The sequence below is a fragment of the Podarcis raffonei genome, chromosome 10 (assembly GCF_027172205.1).
Source record: "Podarcis raffonei isolate rPodRaf1 chromosome 10, rPodRaf1.pri, whole genome shotgun sequence".
In the NCBI taxonomy this organism is placed as follows: Eukaryota; Metazoa; Chordata; class Lepidosauria; order Squamata; family Lacertidae; genus Podarcis; species Podarcis raffonei.
Window position 1 is genome coordinate 48,398,585 of NC_070611.1, and position 23,198 is coordinate 48,421,782.

A 23,198-nucleotide genomic window follows, 5' to 3' on the forward strand; every position below is an offset into this window, starting at 1 on the left:
ATCCTCTTGCATGTGTGAGGGATGAGGGTGCAGGTGTTTGCCAGCAGCTGTTTTATGCACATAGGAGAGATGGGAAAGTAACTGCTTTCTGTGCGTGGGTGAGGATGGTACCCGCCCAGCATCTGGGGTGAAGGATGCTGAACAGCTGTTTCATGCCTGCAGAAGCGGGGAGCCAGCTATGGGTCGTTTTCCAGCTGCTGTTGCAGCTCGGCACTCCGATTCACCATTGCATGGTCACACTCAGCTGTTGCATTTGTGCAGGAGAAAGACAGCTGTTGCTACTGCTGCTGCGTGTGTGTGTAGGTGGCCGTGTCACGTGTTTGCACAGGAGGGATGGGGGTAGTTTTCCAGCTGCCGCCAGAACAGCTGGGAAACCACCACATCTCTCCCGCACACCCTCCTCGCCCTCTTTCCCCAGCTGTTCTTTAATGGGAGGGAAGAGGGTACCTGCCCAGCAACGGTTACCTTCGCATATGCGAGGAGCGTGCGCATAGCAGAGAGCTTTCCCAGCAGCTGCGGTTTGCATGCCTGTGCTAGACTTGGAATCTGAACCCTAGAATTGTAGGCTTGAAAGGGTCCCAAGGGTCATCTAGTCCAACCCCCTGCAATGCTGGAATCCTTTGCCCAAGGTGGGGCTTGAACCTGTGCACGGAGCCCTGGATCTTCCAGGAGGCCTGCCACTCGTGGCGCGGGTGTCTCCTGGCCACAGCGACCAGCTGTTGCGCTTGCATCCCGGAAGGCTGTTCCCAACAGCTGTTGCTGGCGGGGTGGGGTCAGCCCATCAGATGTGTCCACGTGAACGGGGGAGGGGGGCTTGTCTGACCCTCCAGCACATGGATGGGTGGGGGCAGAGACTGCGCGCTGCCCGGGACCCACCTGCCACAACTGGAGGGGAAGTTCCTGGGGGGAGCACCAGCCCCTCGCCGGACTCTGGAAAGGAAACAGAAAAGACAACGGCCGAGGCTGGGGCCGGAATTAATCCCTTGGTGTTGCAATCCTCTGGCCTGCCCTTTCCTCCTCCTTAGTGATGCGGCTGCGGTAGCGACGGCCGCGAAGCCCGGCAGCCTCCGCCTGGCTCTGCCTTGCCCGGCTGCGCTCGGCTCCCGGTCCCCGGCGTCTCTTGGTGGTGTGGGTTTTGGCGAGGAGAGGGTGGTCGGAGCCGAGAACTGCTTCCGAGGAGGGGCGTGCGGGCCAGGCACGCGCCCCCTCCCTCTCTCTCTCCCCCCTCTCTCACACACGCACGCACCCTGCGCGCGCGCGCGCGCACACACACACACACACAGCCAGAGCACCCCTCTCCCTCCTTCTCTCTTTCTCGTTCAGTTCCAGCCCTCCCATCAGCAATCGCTGGGAATTTGAATGAAGAGTGGTCCTCAGCTGCCTGCTCCTCCTCCTCCTCCTCCTCCTCCTCCTCCTCCTCCTGCTCGATCTCTCGTTGGGATGCAAACCCTGAACTTGGAGCAGCATCGCTTGCAAAGGAGCAGGTATGTGCGTTTTGGGGGCCACCCCTCTCCAAGCGGCAGCCACAATGATGCGGGATGTGCGCGGTCTCCATTCTAGCTGGTTGCTTTTGTGTTGCATTTTAATAAAGCATTCCCCCCCCCAGCTAGCTCCCCCTCCCTCTCCCCTTTTCCCTGCCTCCTCTCCATTCTTTAGGGCTTAAACTGGAGAAGGGAAATGAGGTGCATGTGTAGGAGTGTGGATGGATGGGGTGGGGGGACTACAGGTGAAGGAAGATCAGGGGTTGGGAGAAAAAATACCGATGTGAATGATGGATTTGCCTTGGATGTTTCTCTCTCCTCCGCCCCCCCCCCCGTTCCATTTCCCCAGCTTCGAGTTCTGAATAGATCTTAAGCCTGCTATGTGCAGCTGTGCTTGGCTGGATATCTTATTCCGGCCCCTGCAAGAGCATTAGCAGCAGGAGGGAGGGGTAGGTTTCAATTTTTTCATTTGCAACCATGGTGGTGGCGGCGGCGGCATCGGCCAGGCGGAGGCAACAGGAGGAGAATCCCATCCCTGCATCCTTCTCCCTCCGCTTCTCTGTCATCATAGTAAACTTTTGGCAGGGGCTCTTTGCAGAGACTGGCAGGGAGGTGCGTGGGCTTTGAGTTTTGGGGGATGTAGGTGGAAGCGAGTCTGCTCCTGGTTGTGGGAAAAGGGCTGGTGGATTGGCTTGGCTGGGTGCAGAAGAACCTCTCCCCCTCCCTCTTTCTCTGTGCTTGTGTGCCTTGCATCGAAGAGATTAGGGTGATGCATCTGTGTAGGCTGAATAAGATTTGTCCGTTTGCAAAGGAGGAGAACCTTTGTGTGGGCATTGCACGGGAGACTTGCACGCATGTTCAACTTGTGAGTGGGCTGTCTGTGCATGTGTGCTGTTTGTGTGTCTTCTCTTTCCGTTTGGGGGAAACAGGTGGCTCTGTGGATTTCATACTGAAGCAGCATCCTGCTTGGGGGCATGGGAACCCCAAAAAGAACTAGATCAGGAGAAGCAGGTGGACAGTTGACTCACACCCTCACCCTGGGGTGTACAGAGTAAAGCTTACTGCTGCTTGTTAGTAAGACAGAGCCTTAGTCTTCGAGCCAGAGAGCAGCGTAAATCAAAAAGACGACAGCCGCCGATATGCTCAGGACCTGCTGTGTGTACACTCCCATGTGCCCATGCCCATGCATGCTTTCATACATGTATGTGAAAGTGCTGATTTTGGCATATATGCAGGGCAGATACATGCATGTCAAATATTCCGGTAGTTAAGGAATGATGCCTACTACGTATGTAGATTTGCACAGGTGTATGTTAAAGGGAATCCTTTAATAGAGCCACATTTGTAGGCTCCTATATGAAGAATGAGAATGCAGTTCTTCCACCCAATAGATTTTTAATTAGGCAGGTAGGATTTGATCAGAGACAGAGATGGTAGTGCATGCTATGATTTTTGTGTGTGAAGGCATGTATATCTGTTTGTAACTGTGCAGGGCTGAGAAGCCGTTGCTCCAGATATGGTAAACCCCAACTGCAATGGGTTACGTTAGCCAAACACTTTGATATGCACCAGAAGACAAAAGGAGTGGATGGGAGTTGGGATGCCCTGTTTGCCCGAGCATTATGCTCCCACCGCGGCACCGTATTCCAGCACTCGTACTGTCGAGGTCTCCAATGAACGGCCCCTCCTGGTGAGTCCAGGAAAAGTGCAGCTCAACAGCACGGCTAGCATTTTCAAGCAAAGCTTCATTTGCATGGAACATGCATTATTTAAATGGAGCCCCCCCATCTCTCTATGCTTCCCACTAGCAGTTCATATAGCAGGAAGGCCAGGTGATGAAGCTGCAGGAGATAGAGGTTGCGATGGAGATACGATAGGAACTGAGAGAAGAAAGAAAGAGCAGGCTGCAGCTATTCCTATTGTCTTGGCTTGCTTAAGAGCAGCAGCATCAGAAACATGGGAAATCTCATAGGACTGAAAGTCAAAGGAAGGGGTCCAATAACAGTGTCCTGTTGATGTATAGGTGTTTTTTTTTTTGGGGGGGGGGGAAACAAAGCAAGCCTTATACTGGGTCCATCTAGCTCAGTCTTGTCTACATTGACTAGCAGTGGCTGGCCACTATTTCATGCACAGATCCTTCCTAGATGGGTACTTGGAAATACCGGGGGTTCAACCTGGGACCTTCTGCATGCAAAGGAGATGCTCTACCACTGAGAGATAGTCCTTCTTCCAGAACTCTGTCTTCTGTTGCTAAATAATACGAGCATGTTAACAAAAAATCGGTGGATCCAATTAAGGACAACATAGTTTTGTGCTAGTTCACTAAAAATATGATTGGCTTTCTAAACAGAACATCTGAAACTGGGTAAACATTGGCATGCAAATGTTGATGATCCCAGACAAATATTTTCCCCCCAAAGTCAAAACATTTTGGGATTTGCTGGTGAACGTTGACTGTCGCCTGGATATGAATGCCAGCAACCACTTGTGTCTGTCTGACAAGTAGTGTAAATACATACATTTATTTTGAGGAATTCACAAAGTTAATGTGGGATTGTCAGCATACACATGTGAATGCTAATATTCACCAACATTTGAACATTCATTAAAACAACTTTTCAATTAATAGCTGTGCTACATTCATCTCAATTCCAAACATGTTTCTTTGGAAGTAAGTCACCCTTCAGGATTTGCTTTCACATAAGATTGCAGCGTGAGTGAGAGTAGCCTGGGAAAAAATTAATAGGTGCATCAGAGTTGGCTGCATCAGAATGTATTTAGCAAATTTAGAGTCACTGTCTGCTGGAGCGAATGTTAGGGGTCTAGAAGATCTGGATTCAATCATCAGTTCTGCCATGGTCGTGTTGGGAAACAGAAGATATTGCCCTCTCTCAGCTTCTGATCCCCTACTGTAAAACAAGAGCAATAATCACCTCTTACAGTATTGACTAAAATGGAGGAGGAGTTCTTAAGATACAGGTGAATAAATAATAAAAACAGACAGAACTTGGTGGTGGCAACTATAATAAAACCACCGAAGAGTTGCAGTGACACAGATGCTGAGACCTGTCAGAACCTTCTAGGGGCTACGACAGGGTAGATTTACTATGGAAATTATATGCAGCTATTTCATAAGAACCCTGCTAGATCACAGCAAAGGCTAATCTGGCTCAGCATCTCTGTTTACCACAATGGCCAACCAGGTGCCCAGAAGAAGTCCAGACAGGATAGGTAGGCAATAGTTCTCTCTCCTACTCTCTTCTTTGGTAGTCAGAGATGTACCTAGGCTTCCTTACACCCTTGGCAAGGAGATGCATCAGTGTGGAGAGGTGCAATTTTTGCAGTTCCTGATCCTGCACCCTCGGTGGAGGCCAACCTGGCCGGCTTCTAAGTGCACCCCTGTTGGTAGCTGGTTTTCAGAGGCATGCTACCTCTGATTCCAGAAGTAGTAGAGTCATCATCACTAGTAGCTCCACAGGGAACTGTTGTTGTTGTTTAGTCATTTAGTTGTGTCCGACTCTTTGTGACCCCATGGACCAGAGCACACCAGGCACTCCTGTCTTCCACTGCCTCCCGCAGTTTGGTCAAACTCATGCTGGTAGCTTCGAGAACACTGTCCAACCATCTCGTCCTCTGTCGTCCCCTTCTCCTTGTGCCCTCCATCTTTCCCAACATCAGGGTCTTTTCCAGGGAGTCTTCTCTTCTCATGAGGTGGCCAAAGTATTGGAGCCTCAGCTTCAGGGTCTGTCCTTCCAGTGAGCACTCAGGGCTGATTTGCTAGCTTGTGGATAGTTTGGAAACTAAAGGCAGCAACTGTACCAGGAAAGGTGGTGTCATTTGCCCCTGACATCTTCAGTTCTGAGAACCAGCCAGCAGGTTGTTGGGAAAGACCTCTGTCTGAGACCCTGGAGCGTCACTGCCAGTCAGAGTTGCAAATACTGGGCTAGATGGAGAAAAGCGTGAGCTGGTGTAAGGCATGTTCCAGTTCATGGTAGCTGACAAATCCAGAGTTATGTGTTTCTCATTGGAATAATAGTTGCATTGCAATGGTAGAAGCATTTAGGTACCTTGGCAAGCGCTTGCATGTTAACTCAAGGTAGCTTGTGTTAACATTTGAAGTTTGTGCCCTGCCTTTCTTCTGGGGACCACAGCTAGCCTTTGAGTGTCTTGCTCATGGCTATAGCCCTGTGTAATTGATGGAGGTTTTCAGACTTTTGCCTTCAAGGAACCCTCCCCCTCCCCACATCAGTCTGCCTGCTGTAGAACTCCAGCATGTTGCCGAGGAAAATCATCTTCTAGGGGAAATCATCTTCTTGCATTCATATGGGGGCAGGCCTGGTGTCGGCAAACAGCACCCCTGAGCAGCTCTCAGCATGTAACAGCAGCCCAGGGCATTGTGGGGTTCTGGGAACTACCATTTTAATTTCACACAATCCCCAGAGTGATGCTTAGTATCTTGGGGGCGCTGTGGGATATATAGAACGGTTCCTCCATCAGAACACTGTTGCTGCACCAGAGGACACTTTGCTGATGGTACCTCAAACCTGATGTGGTCTGGCTATTTGGGGGCCTCATTGCTGCCCCATGTTACCTGGGGCAGCTTGACCTAGTATGCTTCTGAATAGTAGCTGTTGGGAACCACAGGAGGTGAGAGTGTTGTGTTCAGGTCCTGCTTGTGGGCTTCCCATAGGCGTCTGGTTGGCCACTGTGAGGACAGATGGCTTGATCCAGCAAGACTCTTCTTATCTCCTTACGTTAATGCTCTGGAAGGAAGACCTAGAATGTCTTTCAGGGATGCTCACCTGCCATAACGGATCTCTTTGTTGCAGAACTCCTGATAACCACCTGGGGGACAGTTTGACTGAAAATCCCTGTGCATTTGGTGAAAAGAAACCATTGAGTCTTGTGGTGCATAAATGTGAACATTGCCAGAGGATGGATAGAAATCATGTGCTACATATCAGCAGGCGTTATTTGAATACAAATGGAAGTGGAATAGATAAAACGTACATTCTTCTTGAGTAAGGTGTTTCTCAGCCAGAAAGGTCACGTCACCAGAAAGTCTTGGCTTTCTTGGAGTTGGCTTTTACCAGTGAAACCTTAGCACTAAGTAGGATACTCATGCAATGATGCATAATATGTTGGAGGAGTTAGTGGTGATTCTTCTGTTGGATAAAAGATATTTTTTGCTTGTATGGATGAACTGTGAGTTGCTATTTACTGCTGCTGTTATAGCGTTGTTGGTTGCTCTAGTATTTATTATTAAGGAATGCTTGCGAAACATGTACAGTTCTCCAAGCACTACCATGTATCAAAATGTAAGGCAGCCCCTGTCAGCACATATGCAATCTAATAAGCACAGCACAAAAGGAAAAAGGGATGAGGAGGGATGAGGAAAGCAAGCACTGGAGCAGCTGCTGCTTCAAGGGCTGATGGAAGTGACCAGATTAGTCTCCCCCTTGCCACGATGAGCTTCCTGAAAGACAGCTTTCTACTGGCCCTGAATTTGGGGGCTATTGGCAGACACCAGAGTGTTCTCCCTTCAACACAGTTGTTCTTTGAGCAGCAATAATTCATTGTGAGGGATGGAGTATTGATTTATTTAAAGCAATTTCCCATTGCCCCTCATCCTTCTGCATTTCAGGGTGCTGTATGTTCAGTAATCATAACAAAGATACAATAATAATGTAATTGAAGTGAGTGGTTCTGTGGTTTTATTTTGATTATTATTATTATGAATATTGTTGTATATATCTGCTGTGAACACATCTCCTTTCCCTAGTTATGGAAAAGAAGGCTGTATGAACAAACCTGTCTTTCTGTGGGAAGAATTAATCTCCCTCCCCTAGATTTGGGAAACCAGCATTCAAAGCCCTTCCCTCTATCTATACTATGTCTCTGGACAATTCACTAACTTTCGGCCATAAGTTCCATCTGTCATTAAGACAAGCATAATCTCTCCTCCTTGGTTAGTGTGCAGACAAACAAGGCAAAGCTTGGAGCAGTTTGCACATTAAAAATCCTCCACAAATAAATGAGAATCTAAATAGGTAGGTGGTTAAGCTTCAGGGAACAACTTTGTCCTTTATTTCTTTCAGTGGAGGAACTAAGGTGGTGAGAGAGTTTTCTCTGGATTGTTTGTTCCCATTTCTAAAAGAAAAAGTGTTGAAGCATCGACATGGAGGGTGATGGCTGATGATTTTTGGAGGCCTTGTTCTTATGGCTGTCTAATAATAATAATAATAATAATAATAATAATAATAATAATAATATATTTTTACCCCACCCATCTGGCTGGGTTTCCCCAGCCACTCTGAGCGGCTCCCAACAGAATATTAAAAATAGAATCAAACATTAAAAACTTCCCTAAACAAGGCTGCCTTCAGATGTTTTCTAAAAGTCAGGTAGTTGTTAATTTCCTTGATGTCTGATGGGAGGACGTTCCACAGGGCGGGCGCCACTACTGAGAAGACCTTCTGCCTGGTTCGCTGTAACTTGGCTTCTCGCAGCTAGGGAACTGCCAGAAGGCAGTTCCTCGGTGCTGGATCTCAGTGTCCGGGCAGAATGATGGGAGTGGAGATGCTCCTTCAGGTATACTGGGCCGAGAACGTTTAGGGCTTTAAAGCTCAGCACCAACCCTTTGAATTGTGCTTGGAAACGTACTAGGAGCCAATGAAGATCTTTCAGGACTGGTGTTATATGGTCTCGGCAGCTGTTCCCAGTCACCAGTCTAGCTGCCGCATTCTGGATTATTTGTAGTTTCTGGGTTACCTTCAAAGGTAGCCCCATGTAGAGTGCATTGCAGTAGTCCAAGCAGGAGATAACCAGAGCATGCACCACTCTGGTGAGACAGTCTGTGGGCAGGTAGGGTCTCAGCTTGCATCTCAACCTGTAGCTGCTGCAGTCAAAGTCTGTGCAGCCTCCCAATTGCATTTTCCTGTGCTTAGGTCATCATGAGGATCTACCAGTATGCACAGAATTGGTCCATCATTCCAAATGCCACAAAAGAGACGTTTGCCATGGTGTGCTATATCCCAGTTTAATGTAGATGGTTAATATAAACTTCATTCTTTCTTGCAGAATTTGGAATGCAAAAGATTTCATAAATGCAGTTGCCAGATCACTGATTGGACCAGGAATTTAATTTTGGCTAGTAGAGAACACTTTCAGTATTCTTTGTTGAAGGACTAACTAATCCTACCAGTTATGCAGAGAGACAGTGAGTGTCTTTTCAAAATGGTGCCTTGCGTTGGGAGGGAAGCAACATCGTTGGTCAAGGTTGGAAAGGAGCCCTCCTTGAATTAGGGGAGAAGGTTGGCAGAATCATCATGGAATCTTCTTGCCCCACCTTATGACTTCTACCAATTTTAACCCAAATGTGCCTCTGGCAGCATTCTAAAAATAGGACCTAACATAAAATATCACAGTATTTCATGAATCAGGTGTGGGAAGAAATATGAATCTTTCTTTTCTCTCTCTCGTGCTTTTTTTAAAAAAATACTTTTTTCTACTTAGTAAATACCATGAGATTTGTACATTCATAGTAGATGCACGTTTTGCATGTTTAGAGTAAAATGTCTGCTTATAGCAATATGTAGCTAGTAAGAAGGCTCTCTCTGCAGCCTTTACAATTGGAGCACTAGAAGGAAGGGAACACCTGCTTACAACTTCTTGTAAACCTCTCCCCTTCACCAGGCAGCAGCCAGTTCAATAGGTTGCCCTTACTTTGCCACTGTGAAGAAAGAATCCTGAAAGCCAAGCCCTTGTGGCTTCTAGAAGCAATGATCGGCTATCAAGCCCAGCCAAATTTTGGTGGACCCCAAGGAATCTGCTTTCCAGTGAAGTATCTGCATGCGGACTCTTTGTGGAGCCTCAGGGTCACCATAGTGCACTTCTGTCTGGACCCCTGAAAAACGTCTCAGGGAATTTGGAGGCCAGAGAACTAATTTATTGTTGCTGTGCTGTGTTGCTATAGGGAACTGTATATGCTTTGATTTCTTGGCAGTTTTATTTGTTTTGCTATGAAAACTGTTACAGATTTTAAAATTTTTTGAAGCCCACAACATTTTCAATGAAGACTTTGGAGTCAGGCACTCAGGAGACCTGTTATGAATTCCTGTTTCTGCTTCCTGCGCTCTTTGTGTGGCCAGAGTACAAGCTGTTTCTCTGCCAGGTTGCCATGTCTCCATTTTTGCCTGTAAAAATGGGAATAATAATTTGGCTCCTTCACAGGGATCTTCCCTAAGCAAAGAGGCCTTAATGTTTTTGCTGTGCAGAATGCATTATACAAATGAGGGCCACTTGAGTATCTAGGGAGAGAATATCGAGAAGCGAATTTTCTGATGGTGATGTCAGGACACTGTAATATTTGCATGTTGACAGAATTCCGTGATTCACAGAAGGCTGCTGCTCAGGAGAGGGAATTGTTGAGCTTATAAGGGTTCTATCAAACCATGAACTCAAATTAATTTCAGTGGGCATGCTCTGAGTATGGCTAGAATTGGGTACAACCCATACTCATGGGTTAGAGAGTAGGTCTATCTAACCTTTCTGATTGGTAGAGGCTCTCCAAGCCTATGATCTCAAGAAGAGGTACTTTTTTTAAAGATTCCATGTTCTTATAACTGTGGAACAAGTATTATGTGGCACATGTAACAGTACCAGTTCTGTGGATTGAAGCGGTCGAATGGACACATATGGAGTAAGGCAAACCCACAAGGAAACTGCTTCCAGCAATGTATTCCTGTTAGCAGTCGTGCTCCCAGTTTGCATTGGCTGCCTGTTCTTTTCCAGGTACATATTGAGAAATGCACTGACTTTAACCCATCATATGCTAAGCATCTTGGGTCCTGTTGGCATGTAATCTGGATGCCATCGTTCTTGCCACCTCTATTTCAGTGGCTGCTTCCATTGGGCAATGACAGGACACCAAATAGCCACATTAGACCATGTGGGTGGATGACATAGAGATCACCTGGAATGGCATGGAAACATTATTCTTGCTTTTCCATGTAATATAGAAATGTAGTCTTAGACCCAGCATACGTTTTAGAGATCACCTGCTGCTTTGTGCTCTATTAAGATCCATCACCTTGTTAATCTGGTTGGCCACTGTGAGAGCAAGATGGGCTTCTGGTCTGATTCAGCAGGGTGCATCTTAAGTTCTTATCTTAATACCGTCTATGCATCTGATTTAGAAAAGGGCACAAAGAGAGGCTTCTCAGACAGTCGATGTCCCATTATGGCACCGGGTCCCACAACAGAGTCACCAAAGCCTGAGAATCTTTGGAAAGCACTGTAAGACGGGCTGTTTTGGGTTGGTTTATGGGGTTCATGGCTAGGTCAGCACAGGATGAACCTGAAGATTTAAATTATAAGTTAATTATGATATTGTTCTGTTTTGCCATGTCTGTTTGGTTGCATTTCTTTCATTCCCTATTTCAAGATTCAAGATGGAACATTTACTTTTCCAAATAAAAAGTCATGGAGACTTGTATGGTAATTTGTAGACAAGTTTCTGCAGGCCACAGGTGACTAGGCAGGTTGTCCATAGCATCTCAGCAGTAGACATCAGATCTCTGAAATCAGATGCTAACTCCAGTTTGCTATTGCACTGTGGGTGCTGGGCCAGCTCTGTCGTTAGGTGGAGTGAAGCAGCCACTGCAGGCAGCAGATGTTGGGGCACAGTGGCAGCAGCTATTCCTTCTGAACCCATCCCAGTTGTTCCCCTTTGTTGGAGGAGACAGCTGTGTATGCCACATGGCTTGCCCTGGGCCTCCTAGCTAGATCAGGTGCAGTTGGTTGAAGTAAGATTCAGTTCCCACAGTCCAGTTGTCTCCTGTATGTGGAATGTGAGCTGGCACCATCTTGTCCTTCTCCTCAGGCAACAAAATGTCTTGGGCTGGCCCTGTGTGCGCATTTTAAGTTGTGATGTTTCATATAGGAAAATATGACTGAAGAACGAATTGAAAACCTGAACTCATTATTGATCTGATTGTGCCTGTGTTGGTGGCAACTTGTGTGGAGGACGAGTCATGGCCTTTCTTACCATGGCTATAATAAGGGGCCCTTCCATAGTTCCTTATGTGCGCAGACATAAGCAAAGCAGATATTTTCATGGACCCAGGAATCAGTACATGTCATTTCTACCTCCTTAGACAAATTGCCTAATGCCTTTGGTGTTTCGCCGAGGCAAATCCACCCACTAGCCTCATTAATTATGGCTGCAATTAATGAAACTGTGCTTTTTTGTTGTCGTGCAGCACTATCACACTGTACATGCTGAGTTTCAGAAGGCTGGGGCATCTCACATGGATGAGGATGCTGGAGGGGGCGACATAACTCCAAAGTATTCCTCCTCCCCACATGTGGTGTTTGAATGCCTGAATAATGCTAAGTAATTCTTAATTCTGTTTTAGAGAGTGTATTTTTGTCTTTGCATGTTGCACACCTGGATTATGTAGCCCATTATTGGACTAGGTTAGCCTTGTCTCTGTCTGACACCTGCCTTTCCTGTCAGAGACAGCAGGAGAGATACTGTCGCTCCTAGGATAAGGGCCTCTGCTTGAAGACGAGGGGAGGGGAAGCACTCTTCAGTTCTATTCCCCAGTGTCAAATGTATGTAATGAGGTGTCTCTGTATGACAATATCCAGAGACATTCTGTCTGGTGCCTGGAGGTAATAGTTCCTCTGTATACTGTTCTGGTGAGACTAGGCTCAGAAAATTGTATTCGACTCTGGGCGCCCTGCAAGCGCAGAGATGTTGACAAATTGGAAGGAATTCAGAGAAGAGCAACAGGAATGATTAAGGGGCTGCAGAGATTGATTTATGAGGGAAGATTAAAAGAGCTAAATATGTATAGCTTGGCTAAACGATGACATGATAACGGCCTACTAGTATTTGAAAGGTGTAAAACACTAAGGAGGGAGAATTATTTCAGGTGGTGCTCAGTGGTATATATATAACTCAGAAGAACAGGATGTAACAAAAGAGCCAGGGAGGAATTTTGACTGTGGCTCATGGGAAAGCAGTTCTCTATAGCACGGCACCCTGGGGGTGTGAGATGGTGAAGTCAAGGGTGGTCTTGCGTGGAAGGAGAATCAAACAGGCTCTTGGCTAAGGATTGGCAATGTGTGACCTGGGATTTTTTTCATTTTATTTTCACAATGGTAGAAATTCTCTAGGGCTGTACCTGCACAGCAGATTCTCATGCCCTTGGGGCCACACCTCCAGCCCTTTCAGTTTAGCATTCTCAGTGGGAGAGGACCGGGAGAGCAGGAGAATATTTGAAGTGGTGCAACTCTCTTTAAGGTTTTGTTATAAGGTGATGGCTTTCCTACTTGCAGACAGTTTAGCACTGGATGTTAAGATGAACAACGGACTCCTTAGAAGTGCTAGGCATCCCATGCACCCATGAAATGGAACCTGGCACCTGGTAAGAATTTGGCAGTCTGGAAATTTGGCTTTGCACCTTCCCTCCCAAAACAGAAAAACAAAGGCTTTATCCCTCAGAGAAATAAACAATGCTAGCATTAAAGTGTGGAGGGCTGAGGAGATAATGTTAGAAACTGCTGCCATAGAACTTGGAACTGCAAGAGCTGGAGGTCTGGCCCCCCTCAGGTACAGATGGCCCATGGGTTTCGATAATAACAGGAGATTAGCTCAGAAATGCTAATAGTCTGGCAATGGGATTGTAAAGTCAAGGAGGCAGAGGAGGTTAGAGAAGGATTTGTCCTGCTGGAGAAAATTTAGTGCTGGGACAGCGGGTTCAGTGGGTAGGGATGAGGATTTCACAGGGATTAGCTCAGGCATAGGCAAACTTGGCCCTCCAGATGTTTTGGGACTACAACTCCCATCATCCCTAGCTAACAGGGCCAGTGGTCAGGGATGAGGGGAGTTGTAGTCCCAAAACATCTGGAGGGCCGAGCTCCTGAGCTCCTGAGCACTGGAACAGGGCTGAAGTATATTAGGAGAGCTGAAAGGTTTTGGGGGCGACAGATACTTTTGGAAAGAAGTGGGGACTGGGAATGGTCTGTTGGACTGGTTGTTGGTGGCTGCTCCTCTTGATGATTCCATTCTTCAGAGTTGCAGTGCAGGTTGACTGTCACCAAAGTGCCAGAGGAACTGTTCTTACTTTATTGTATCTTCTGGTCTTTGTTTTCACCAGAAGGCACTCAAAGCAATGTACAGTACATCAGTCTCAGGCATCCATGTTGTGGTCCTCCAGGTTTGTCCAAATAGTCTTGGACACGGTCTAAAAAACCCTTCCTGTTGTAAACTGCAGATTGGGAAACAGCTACATAGCTCTCCTGTTTTGTTTAACATTCTGCCTGACATGTCACTGATTTCTGACACTTTAGATGGTCCTAAAACATATTGCCCTCCTGTTGATTTTGATCTTCCCCCGTGGCCCAATATGCTCTTTTGCTTTTTATTTTAAACACACAATATTGGGCTTTGACAAGAAGGCGTCCTATTTATATAGCTCTGCTTACTACTTATTCTTGCATGGATCACACAACTGCTTGACCTTTTGGGGTTTATACAAATGTCAAGTGCAATGGAGTTCCAATATTTTATCTGAGACACTGCCATAACTGTTACATAACATATCTGCTAGGATATACTTGGATAAATTCATGCCCAAATTGCAAATTGGAGAGAGCTCTCACAACCAGTTAAGGGGTGGGTCAAACATTTAAGAAGCAAGGGAAACAGATCAGGCAAGGGCCAATTGCTGAATATAAATTCACTAGCAATTTATAACTGGAGTTCTCCAGAGCCGGCAGCCACACTCCTTTGGCAAGCATTCTCCAAGTCAAACCGAAAGGCCATCTGAGAGGCAGGCTTAAGTGTTAGCCTGATTCTGTGCCATAGCCAGGACACACTCAAACTTCATGACCTCCTGGGCACAACAGCCACATACCCTTCCCCTGCCACAGGTTGGCCACCCCCAGTCTGCAGCCTCTCTGTCATGGAGTTCACTCGGGTTGAAATTTGAGTCTACAGTGGATTATTGCTGCTTGCTGAAGTGACTGGTATACAGTGTTGTTATACAGTATGTTGTTGACAGCTCTCATTGTGCTTTTAGTGGCATCTTGCTGCCTGGTTCAGTTGACTTGAGGCTGGACCAGTAGTTTGGTGTGTGAAAGCAAGTGAGCAGGCAAAACAATTCTGCACCAAAGTGGCTATGGATGTAAGGTCACTTTAGCCATCCCTACACAGTCTGTGGGACGCGGGTGGCGTTGTGGGTTAAGCCACAGAGCCTAGGACTTGCCGATCAGAAGGTCGGCGGTTCGAATCCCCGCGACGGGGTGAGCTCCCGTTGCTCAGTCCCAGCTCCTGTCCACCTAGCAGTTCGAAAGCATGTCAAAGTGCAAGTAGATAAATAGGTACTGCTCCGGTGGGAAGGTAAACAGCGTTTCTGTGTGCTGTTCTGGTTCGCCAGAAGCAGCTTAGTCATGCTGGCCACATGACCCGGAAACTGTACGCTGCCTGCCTTGGCCAATAAAGCGAGATGAGCGCCACAACCCCAGAGTCGGTCACGACTGGACCTAATGGTCAGGGGTCCCTTTACCTTTACCTTTACACAGTTACAAAGGCATGCAGAGCCAGGCCCTTGAGTAAGTAGATTGAGAACATTGCCAGCTCTTGCAGTTCCAGCTGAGCTTTTGTCTCTCTCTGGCATTTCCCCAGCAGGTGCAAAGTTCTAACTTTAATCGGCTTTTCCCAGTGCCCTGCTTTTCCTGTGATACGATTCTAGTTTTATGTCAATATGGCCCTGGAAAACCAATATGTTCCTGCCCTTTCAACTTAGCTTTCCCCCGTGCCCTTTTTGTTAAGTTTTACTCCGTAAGTTGGGAAGCCCTGAACGTGAGACTGAACCTGTCTAAATCCTGTGGGGGGGGAGGCAAAGCTCAGGTGGGGCGTAAGAAAAGGTAAGGCAGGTTTAAGGCTGGATGCAAGGCACAGGGAGTGCTCTGGGGGACAGAGGGCTCTGAGGTTGCTCCAGCAAGGAGCAAGCTGAAACTGAGCCCTTAGATAGGATTAGGATTAGGAGCAGATGCAGCTCACCCTCTGTGCCTTCCCCTTCAGGTTCACAGTCCTCATCTCCATCACCTGATGAACAGAGGACTCCTGGTCCTCTGACACCCTGTTGTTTAGTCGTTTAGTCGTGTCCGACTCTTCGTGACCCCATGGACCAGAGCACGCCAGGCACTTCTGTCTTCCACTGTCTCCCGCAGTTTGATCAGGCTCTGACCACCCTACTCAGCAACAAAAAAAGAGAAGAAAAAAAGAGAGAGAGAAGATGATGGAATTTCACCTAAATCAGTGTTTCCCAAACTTGGGTCCCAACCTGTTTTTGGTCTGCAACTCCCACCATCCCTAGCTAGCAAGACCAGTGATCAAGGATGATGGGAATTGTAGTTCAAAAACCCAAGTTTGGGAAACACTGACCTAAACACTGCCTTTCCTCAGCACAGGGCATCTAAGCTGAGGTAGACCTAAAGCTCATGTGGGATTTTTATATGGTCTGTGTAGTCTTGGAATCCTACTTTTCCGTTTTCTTGGAAAAAAGTAACTTTCCAGCCCACAATTTTATGGATATATGCACTAGTCCTGTGGTGAACTTAAAAACTATTTGGCAAAACCTGGATTGGCTGTGCTTCTCAAGTAGTTTGGGATGGGGAGAAGCTTCTGGCACAAGATTTTTCACATTTCGGGTAAATGCTTCTAGAAAACCACTTCAGGGAAAAAAACCTTTAATAATTAACAGTTGAAAAAAGCCGCACTAGGTCCATGTAAATGGAATGTGGAATGTGCTAAATATGTATATTCTCAAAACTCCCATGATATGCTTCCCACAAATTTGAGCCCGGTTGGCTTTCTTCCTGGTTGTAATACTTGCATATACCTGGGATTGTCCTATTACTTTTAACAGAATTTGCATTATGTATTTAGTTTTGTGATGCAAGATTAATGCCCAGCATGCAGGAGGATCTCATCCTGGCAGCCACAGAAGAGAGCAGCATTGCATAGATTTGAAGGCTACAGCTGATGGGACGTTTGGGAATCAGGATCAAGGACAAAATCAATGATACAGAGAGACCAATAAAGGGAAGAGATTGTTTGGTTGAGGTGGGAAGTCTCTTTCTGGCTTGGGAGAAGCACGTTTGCCTTTGAAACTTGTGAGATGAAGTAAGTTCATACAGAATCACATGCTTATTAGATCAGTGCAGAAGATGGTGAAGAAAGGCTTGCTAGAGGTGGCTAAGGAAACATTCAGCTGAACATCACGGAGTGTGAAAGCCATAGCTGTGGGCTGGGATTCTCCAGCTTGCAGAGGGTGTTAGACACGCAATTCCTATTGAAATGAATGAAGGCTGAGTGGTTAGCTAGCCAGCTTTGAAAACTGCAAGCTAGAGCTTAGAAAAGATTAGAGGACTGAGTCTGCTTGCTTGTGTCAATTGCCTGAGCACATATTTTGAGTTTTCTTCACTGGCTTCCTTTTCCGCTTTGCACTGAAGACATCCACCTTGTTCTTGCCTTCGTTGCTTTTTCTTCTTCTAGCTTTTCAATGTTGTATTTTCTATTACCCTCTCTCCATTGTTTCATACTCCCTTAGCTTGACTATATTAGCCCTTCTGGGCTGGGAGATTTCCCCCAGACACTTAAGTTCTTCCCCCATCTCTTTTTATTTTTAATCCAAGCACCTGCAGCAAATTTACTACTCTGGCAAAGGTTTCCCTTTAACATTAATACTCCATCAGTTATACCTAAACTAAGCCAACATAAAGGTATACACAAGACACTCCCATGGGTACCAGTGACCCAGAGGAGTAGTGGGAAGAAGCAGGTCTGGATCTAATCTCTGGGTGATTAGCAGTAGATTAAGGATTTCTGGCTATCAGTTGTTTAATAAAAGCAGCAAAATGCCTCTCCCTATCCTAAAATTATACTGCTAAAATGAAGAAAGCTTGGGGAAACCAGGAGCGGATATGTGTCGGAACATATGAGCTCTATACAGTTTTTGTACTCAAAAGAAATTTCTGGGATCAGAATACTGGTACTTTAATTGTAAGTGTATGTCTTTTGTATCATGCTCTAGTTGATGGATTTTAGGGCTCTATTAAAAACAAATACAAAAAAACAGTAGATCCCACAAGCCTAAAGTAGGAACGGATGAATCTGCCAATTTTGGCTTTCAAAGTTTCTCATTTTTCCAGTGTTAAATTCAGTTACCCACATTTCCATAGGAATTTGCAGTTTTGTTTTGTATTTTAAAAAATAACTCCTTTTGAAAATTCACCAGCATTTTAGTGCAAATGTCCCAAAATACACACATTTTGGTATGTAGTTTTGTCTAATATATACATTTCCCTTAGAATTTTTCCATAATAAAATGGTTTTTTTTGTATATGGTTTTTTACTAATATAAGCATTTTTACTGCACACTTCCACCTAGCATATGCAGTTTTGTACATATAGCTTGGTTGGAGAACTGCATCTCAAAATTCAAACAAGTGCAAATTTCAAAGGACAGCCATGTTCCAGTTTGCATATTTGTTTCAAAAGTGCAAATTAGGTAGTTTGTATTAAAATGCAAACAAAGATGAGTTTCTTCTCCATCCCCTACTTAAGGTCTGTTTGCATCTCACTAGCTCCCCTGTGCCCCCAAACCAACACCTTTAAACTCCTCAAGCCCTTGGATGGCAGGATCAAGTTGTCTCAGGGCTGTAAGATGATGTGAAGGGCTCTCTCTAGGCCATCCTTGGTCCCCCTCAAACCAGTAGAGAACCTTCCTTGAGGCTGTGGGAAAAGATTTAGGATTCAGTGCTTCTGCACAGCCATTGCATCCAAAGTAAGCTTGCATTTTTAAAACTCGCATCATTTTGAGTCATATCCATGTCATTGCAGAGTTGGAAAGCTATCCATTGAGTCTCTGAATCTGTCAGGTTATCCTGAGGGAGAGAACCTGTAAATAAAGCACCCCTTCTAAATTCCTGGTTGAAATTCTCCCGAAAATGAGTTCCCCATTTCTAAAGCCTCTTTTCAAAGCTTTTTCTGTAGTTCCACTGCTCTTTCATTGGAAGTTTATGGAGATTTAGGACCTGGAACTTGGGTTTCTGCCAAACGTAGTAGAGGAAGGATGTTTAGCTCCCTCCCCATGGAAACACAACTGGAAAGCCTAGCTGGAGGGAAAATGGGTGATGAGGGAATGGAACACAAGGGAGAAGTGGTGGGTGGGAGAAGGATTATGAAATTGTCTCCCTTCCAGATGATGCCGCCTCCACTTTTGGATGTTTTTGTGAATATCTAGGTTCCTAGACACAGATATCCTTCACTTCAAGGATAGACAGACAATAGTTATGTGTGTTTGCTTTTTAAATTGAAACTGATATGAATAGACAAGTGGTTTCCCAGACCCACACATTTCTTTAGTCATACGTTCATTTCTGGTCAAACAAGCATTTCAGGTTTTTGAACCACATACCTTAAAACCTGTGATGATACTGGGATGAGTGGGCAGTAACACAGCAAGCATGCCTCCATCATGGTATCTTCAGTCTGAAAAATCTACCTTCTGCCCCAGAGGCCTTTCTCTAATGCAAGCTACCTCAGGTGGGTGACTTTCAAATGTTAGTGGTCTACAACTCCATGGTCTTCTCCAACCATGTTGATAGGAGTTGTAGTCCAACAGCTGCAGCAGGCCGTATTGAAGAAGGCTGCACTAATGTTTCACTTGTGTTTCCTTTAGTTAAGGCCCATTGCTTTGTGTCTTGTTTACAGTGGATTAGAGAGAAGCATTATTTGCTAAAGATATTTGAAAAAATGCCAATATAACTTGCACATGTTGTAATTTTCTTTCCTCTTGATTGAACATGTTTGGTTTACAAGATGGTAACTTCATGTAAAACAAGCAAGAACTTTACGAAGGTAAAGACTAGGAGGAGGTTAGAATAAAAAAGGTTGCATTGAAATAAAGCAGGGGTCCTAATCAGTCCCAATCAGCCTAGCCCATAGCCAAGGATGTTGGGAATTGTAGTCCAACATCATTTGGAGAACCACAGATTCTCCACCCCCGAAATAAAGACACAAAACATACAGCACAACCCCACCAAAATGAGGCATGTGTAAATGCCTCTCATTTCATTGGAAGGGGTTAGCGCACATGCTTAATTTAATAACTAGGACTGATTGGGCCTCAACTTTGAATGAGTTGTGACTGTAGTTCCAAGCTAAGGCTACAGCATCTTTGGTACTGCATCTTCACTAGTGCAATAGACTTCCATGCATGCCAATGATGCCATGGTACTTTCTCTTCCTCTCCTGTCCGCTCTGGCTCCTTGCACACCCTCAGGATCAGCCATGGAGGATTGGAGGACCCTGCACATTTTTGTAGGGATGGTGTAGGAGGAAGAGAGGAAACAAGTCCTGTTGCATGAGCAGAGCTCTGTATAGAACTCCGATTCTCCAGATTCCCAGTTCTGTAAAAAAATCTCTAGTGTATTGTTGTTTCCTCACTCTTCTCCAAGTCCCAACAGCAGTGCTAACTGGGTCTGGTTTGCTTTGGATGACAGATTACAGGAGACTCATGGCATTTTTAAAATATTTGATTTATTTACAAATATGCAAACAGTGTACAAGGGAAGGCAACCAGTCTGTTTCTATCTGTCTTTTTCTTGCTTGGTGCTTCCCCCTCCCCACCCCAAAGCTTCGTTTTAAAAATCTCAGTTTATCTCTCCCCTCCCCTCAAACACAAAAACATGCAGCCCTTCACCTCAATGACAGCTGGCCTTGGCGTCTGTTTGTTTTTCCTTGATCCATATTATGGACTAATGATGGGCTCCCACTGTAATTTTTGAAATCAAAGCCTTTATCACTTGCTATCCAAGGTCAGGCAAGAACCTTAAGGCACCAGTGGCTTTTCCTTCACTTGCCTCAAAGCAAGTTAAAAATGGCTCAACAGGATTAGAGGGTGGTTGGGTGGGGGTGGGGGGAGGCAGATTGGAAAAATCGATTCGTTGGGCTCTGGGAGAGCCAGACTCAGCTTGGTTGCTTTCAGTCCCTTTTTGAAGGATCTTAGCTAACTAGAAATTCTTAGTTGAACAGGCTAGAAATTAAAACAGCAGTGAATAAAAGAACCGGGGTTAAAATTGCAGGAATTTCCACATTCGGGTTGAAAATGAGAAGAGGGATGATGCAGTACATTAATTAGGTTTGTGAGAGTAGTCCTTATTGCCTCCTAAGCAAGGGTGCAGAAGAGGTGTTGCAGGACTACAACTCTGTCTCTGAAAATTGGCCGTGCTAATCAAGGCTGATGGGAGTTGGAGTCCAACATATCTGGAGGGCCATAGGTTCCTCACCCCTGCTCTGAAGGAACGTTTGTTATTTGTTTGGTTGGCCCAAACCATCCATGCACTATCAGAATATAGTGGGTGGGTGGGGCAGATTGTGGCCAGATGAGCACCTTCCAGGTTCAAAATGATGATGGGCAACTTCAAGGTCGCCACTCTTTGCTCTCCTTCCTTGGGGTTCTTTTCGTTATGTTTAAACCAAGTCTAGACCAGACAAGCTCCTCAAACAGTAAAGTGCTTCCAAAAGAGAACTGTCCCCTTTAAAGTAGGTCACATGGCTACCCTACCTCTCATTCTACTGAGAGTTAGCATCATCATTAATTGTGCAAACCTAATTTTCCTGTATGTGCTTGAATCTGCCCCACAAAAGCCTGGAGGTAAACTAAGAATAGGGAAGGAAGGTTGGGATTTTGCTTGCGTGCCTACTCAGCTCTAAGACATTTTAAAGGCCAAGCTTTTTCCTGCCTGTCCACTCTTTGCTAGTCTTGCAATATTTTAGAGGCACCAGAAGACACAGGTTATGTTTCATTACCAGCTGCCTTTGCTAACCAAAGAGGTGTTCCTGCTTCTTTTTTTTTTAAGGTTTATTTTATTTTATTTATATGGCAATCTACTAGGGGTCTGTTTTTAAGCTTAGCAAATTGTTTTTTATACAGTATGCTGTTTTAAACCGATAAGGCTAGTAGTATACAAATCTCCAAAAAGCAAAATAAATAAAATGAGTTAGAGTTTCCCTTTTGGATTCCATTTCCCTTCAGATTTTTTTGATAAATAAAGCAGCACATCTCTTAATCTGCAGTAATAACCTCTGGCCCAGGCCGTCCACTGCAATGTTCCTTATTCCTTCGGCATAAGGAAGCAACATAAGGAATCGTCTTTTTATTATTATTATTGCCAGGAGAAATGCAGCTTGTGCTGGAAAGCAGCAAACAGCAAAGAGTCCACAGTAGTATCAGCAACTGTTCCTTTATCTTGCAGGTCAAGCATCTATGATCCTTTTTTTTGGGGGGGTGCAGGCTTCTCATTAGCTGTTGTAAAGCAAAACTGGTGCAGTGTGGATCTTGATCTAAGCTCTTTGAAGCAAAGTGTTTCTTTGTGCCTACATTAAAGAGCTCCAGATGAGGTTGCTGATCTTTCTGCCGCTCGCTGAACAGCCTTAGGCAGTTAGGGGCGAGGAGAAAAGGATGATCCTGGAGACAGAATGAATGTCGCATGTAGCTGGAGTGGAGTCTGTTGGATCTGCTATTGTGCCTCGCCTGCCATAGAGGAACCAAGCTGCAGCTCCCAGAACCCATTGCTCTGGCCTGGTGCGCCTTGGCACCTTAAGCAAGCATTCTCGTGTGTTCCTGAGAGCAGCAAAGCTCTGCTGGCACATGCTGAAGTGTGAGGCGACACTCCAGAGGTGCCAGAGGCACACTTTCCTTTCCATATGCTGCACAGATATTCCATGACTTGTTGGTAGTGTCTTTTTTTTGGTTTGGTGCCTTTCCTTTTCTATTAGCTGCAAAGCTCCGATGCACACAAAAGCAAAACGCTGAGATCACTGTTCCCAAGTCAGGCACAAAATGTGCAGGTATTGCACATGACTGCGTGACTCTCTGCCAATAGAACAGAGACCTGTGGCACCTTATTATGGCGTACGTGTTTGTGGATGATGCATCTGATGATGTGGACGGTGTGTTTTTCCACCTGCTATGTTCTGAAGCTCAACATCAAAAAAACGAAGATCATGGCCACAGGTCCCATCACCTCCTGGCGAATAGAAGGGGAAGAAATGGAGACAATGAGAGATTTTACTTTCTTGGGCTCCATGATCACTGCAGATGGTGACAGCAGTCACGAAATTAAAAGATGCCTGCCTCTTGGGAGAAAAGCAATGACAAACCTAGACAGAATCCTAAAAAGCAGAGACATCACCTTGCCAACAAAGGTCCGTATAGTTAAAGCTATGGTTTTCCCAGTAGTGATGTATGGAAGTGAGAGCTGGACCATGAAGAAGGCTGATCGCTGAAGAATTGATGCATTTGAATTATGGTGCTGGAGGAGATGCTTGAGAGTCCCATGGACTGCAAGAAGATAAAACCTATCCATTCTTAAGGAAATCAGCCCTGAGTGTTCACTGGAAGGACAGATCCTGAAGCTGAGGCTCCAATACTTTGGCCACCTCATGAGAAGAGAAGACTCCCTGAAAAAGACCCTGATGTTGGGAAAGATGGAGGGCACAAGGAGAAGGGGACGACAGAGGATGAGATGGTTGGATAGTGTTCTCGAAGCTACCAGCATGAGTTTGACCAAACTGCGGGAGGCAGTGGAAGACAGGAGTGCCTGGTGTGCTCTGGTCCATGGGGTCACGAAGAG

The 23,198-nt window shown here is 45.7% G+C and overlaps 1 protein-coding gene across 2 annotated transcripts in view; it reads left to right on the forward strand.

Annotated features, from left to right (window-relative positions):
- Window positions 1-1,264: 1,264 nt before the first annotated feature.
- ELFN2 (extracellular leucine rich repeat and fibronectin type III domain containing 2) overlaps window positions 1,265-23,198 on the forward strand; it is a 134,424-nt gene continuing 112,490 nt past the window's right edge. The window contains exons 1-2 of one of the 2 annotated variants that reach the window (XM_053404779.1): window positions 1,265-1,484; window positions 1,831-1,930. The gene's annotated coding sequence lies outside the window, so the exon portion shown is untranslated. The remainder of the gene's footprint in view (window positions 1,485-1,830; window positions 1,931-23,198) is intronic. The other variant, XM_053404778.1, reaches the window with a different exon arrangement.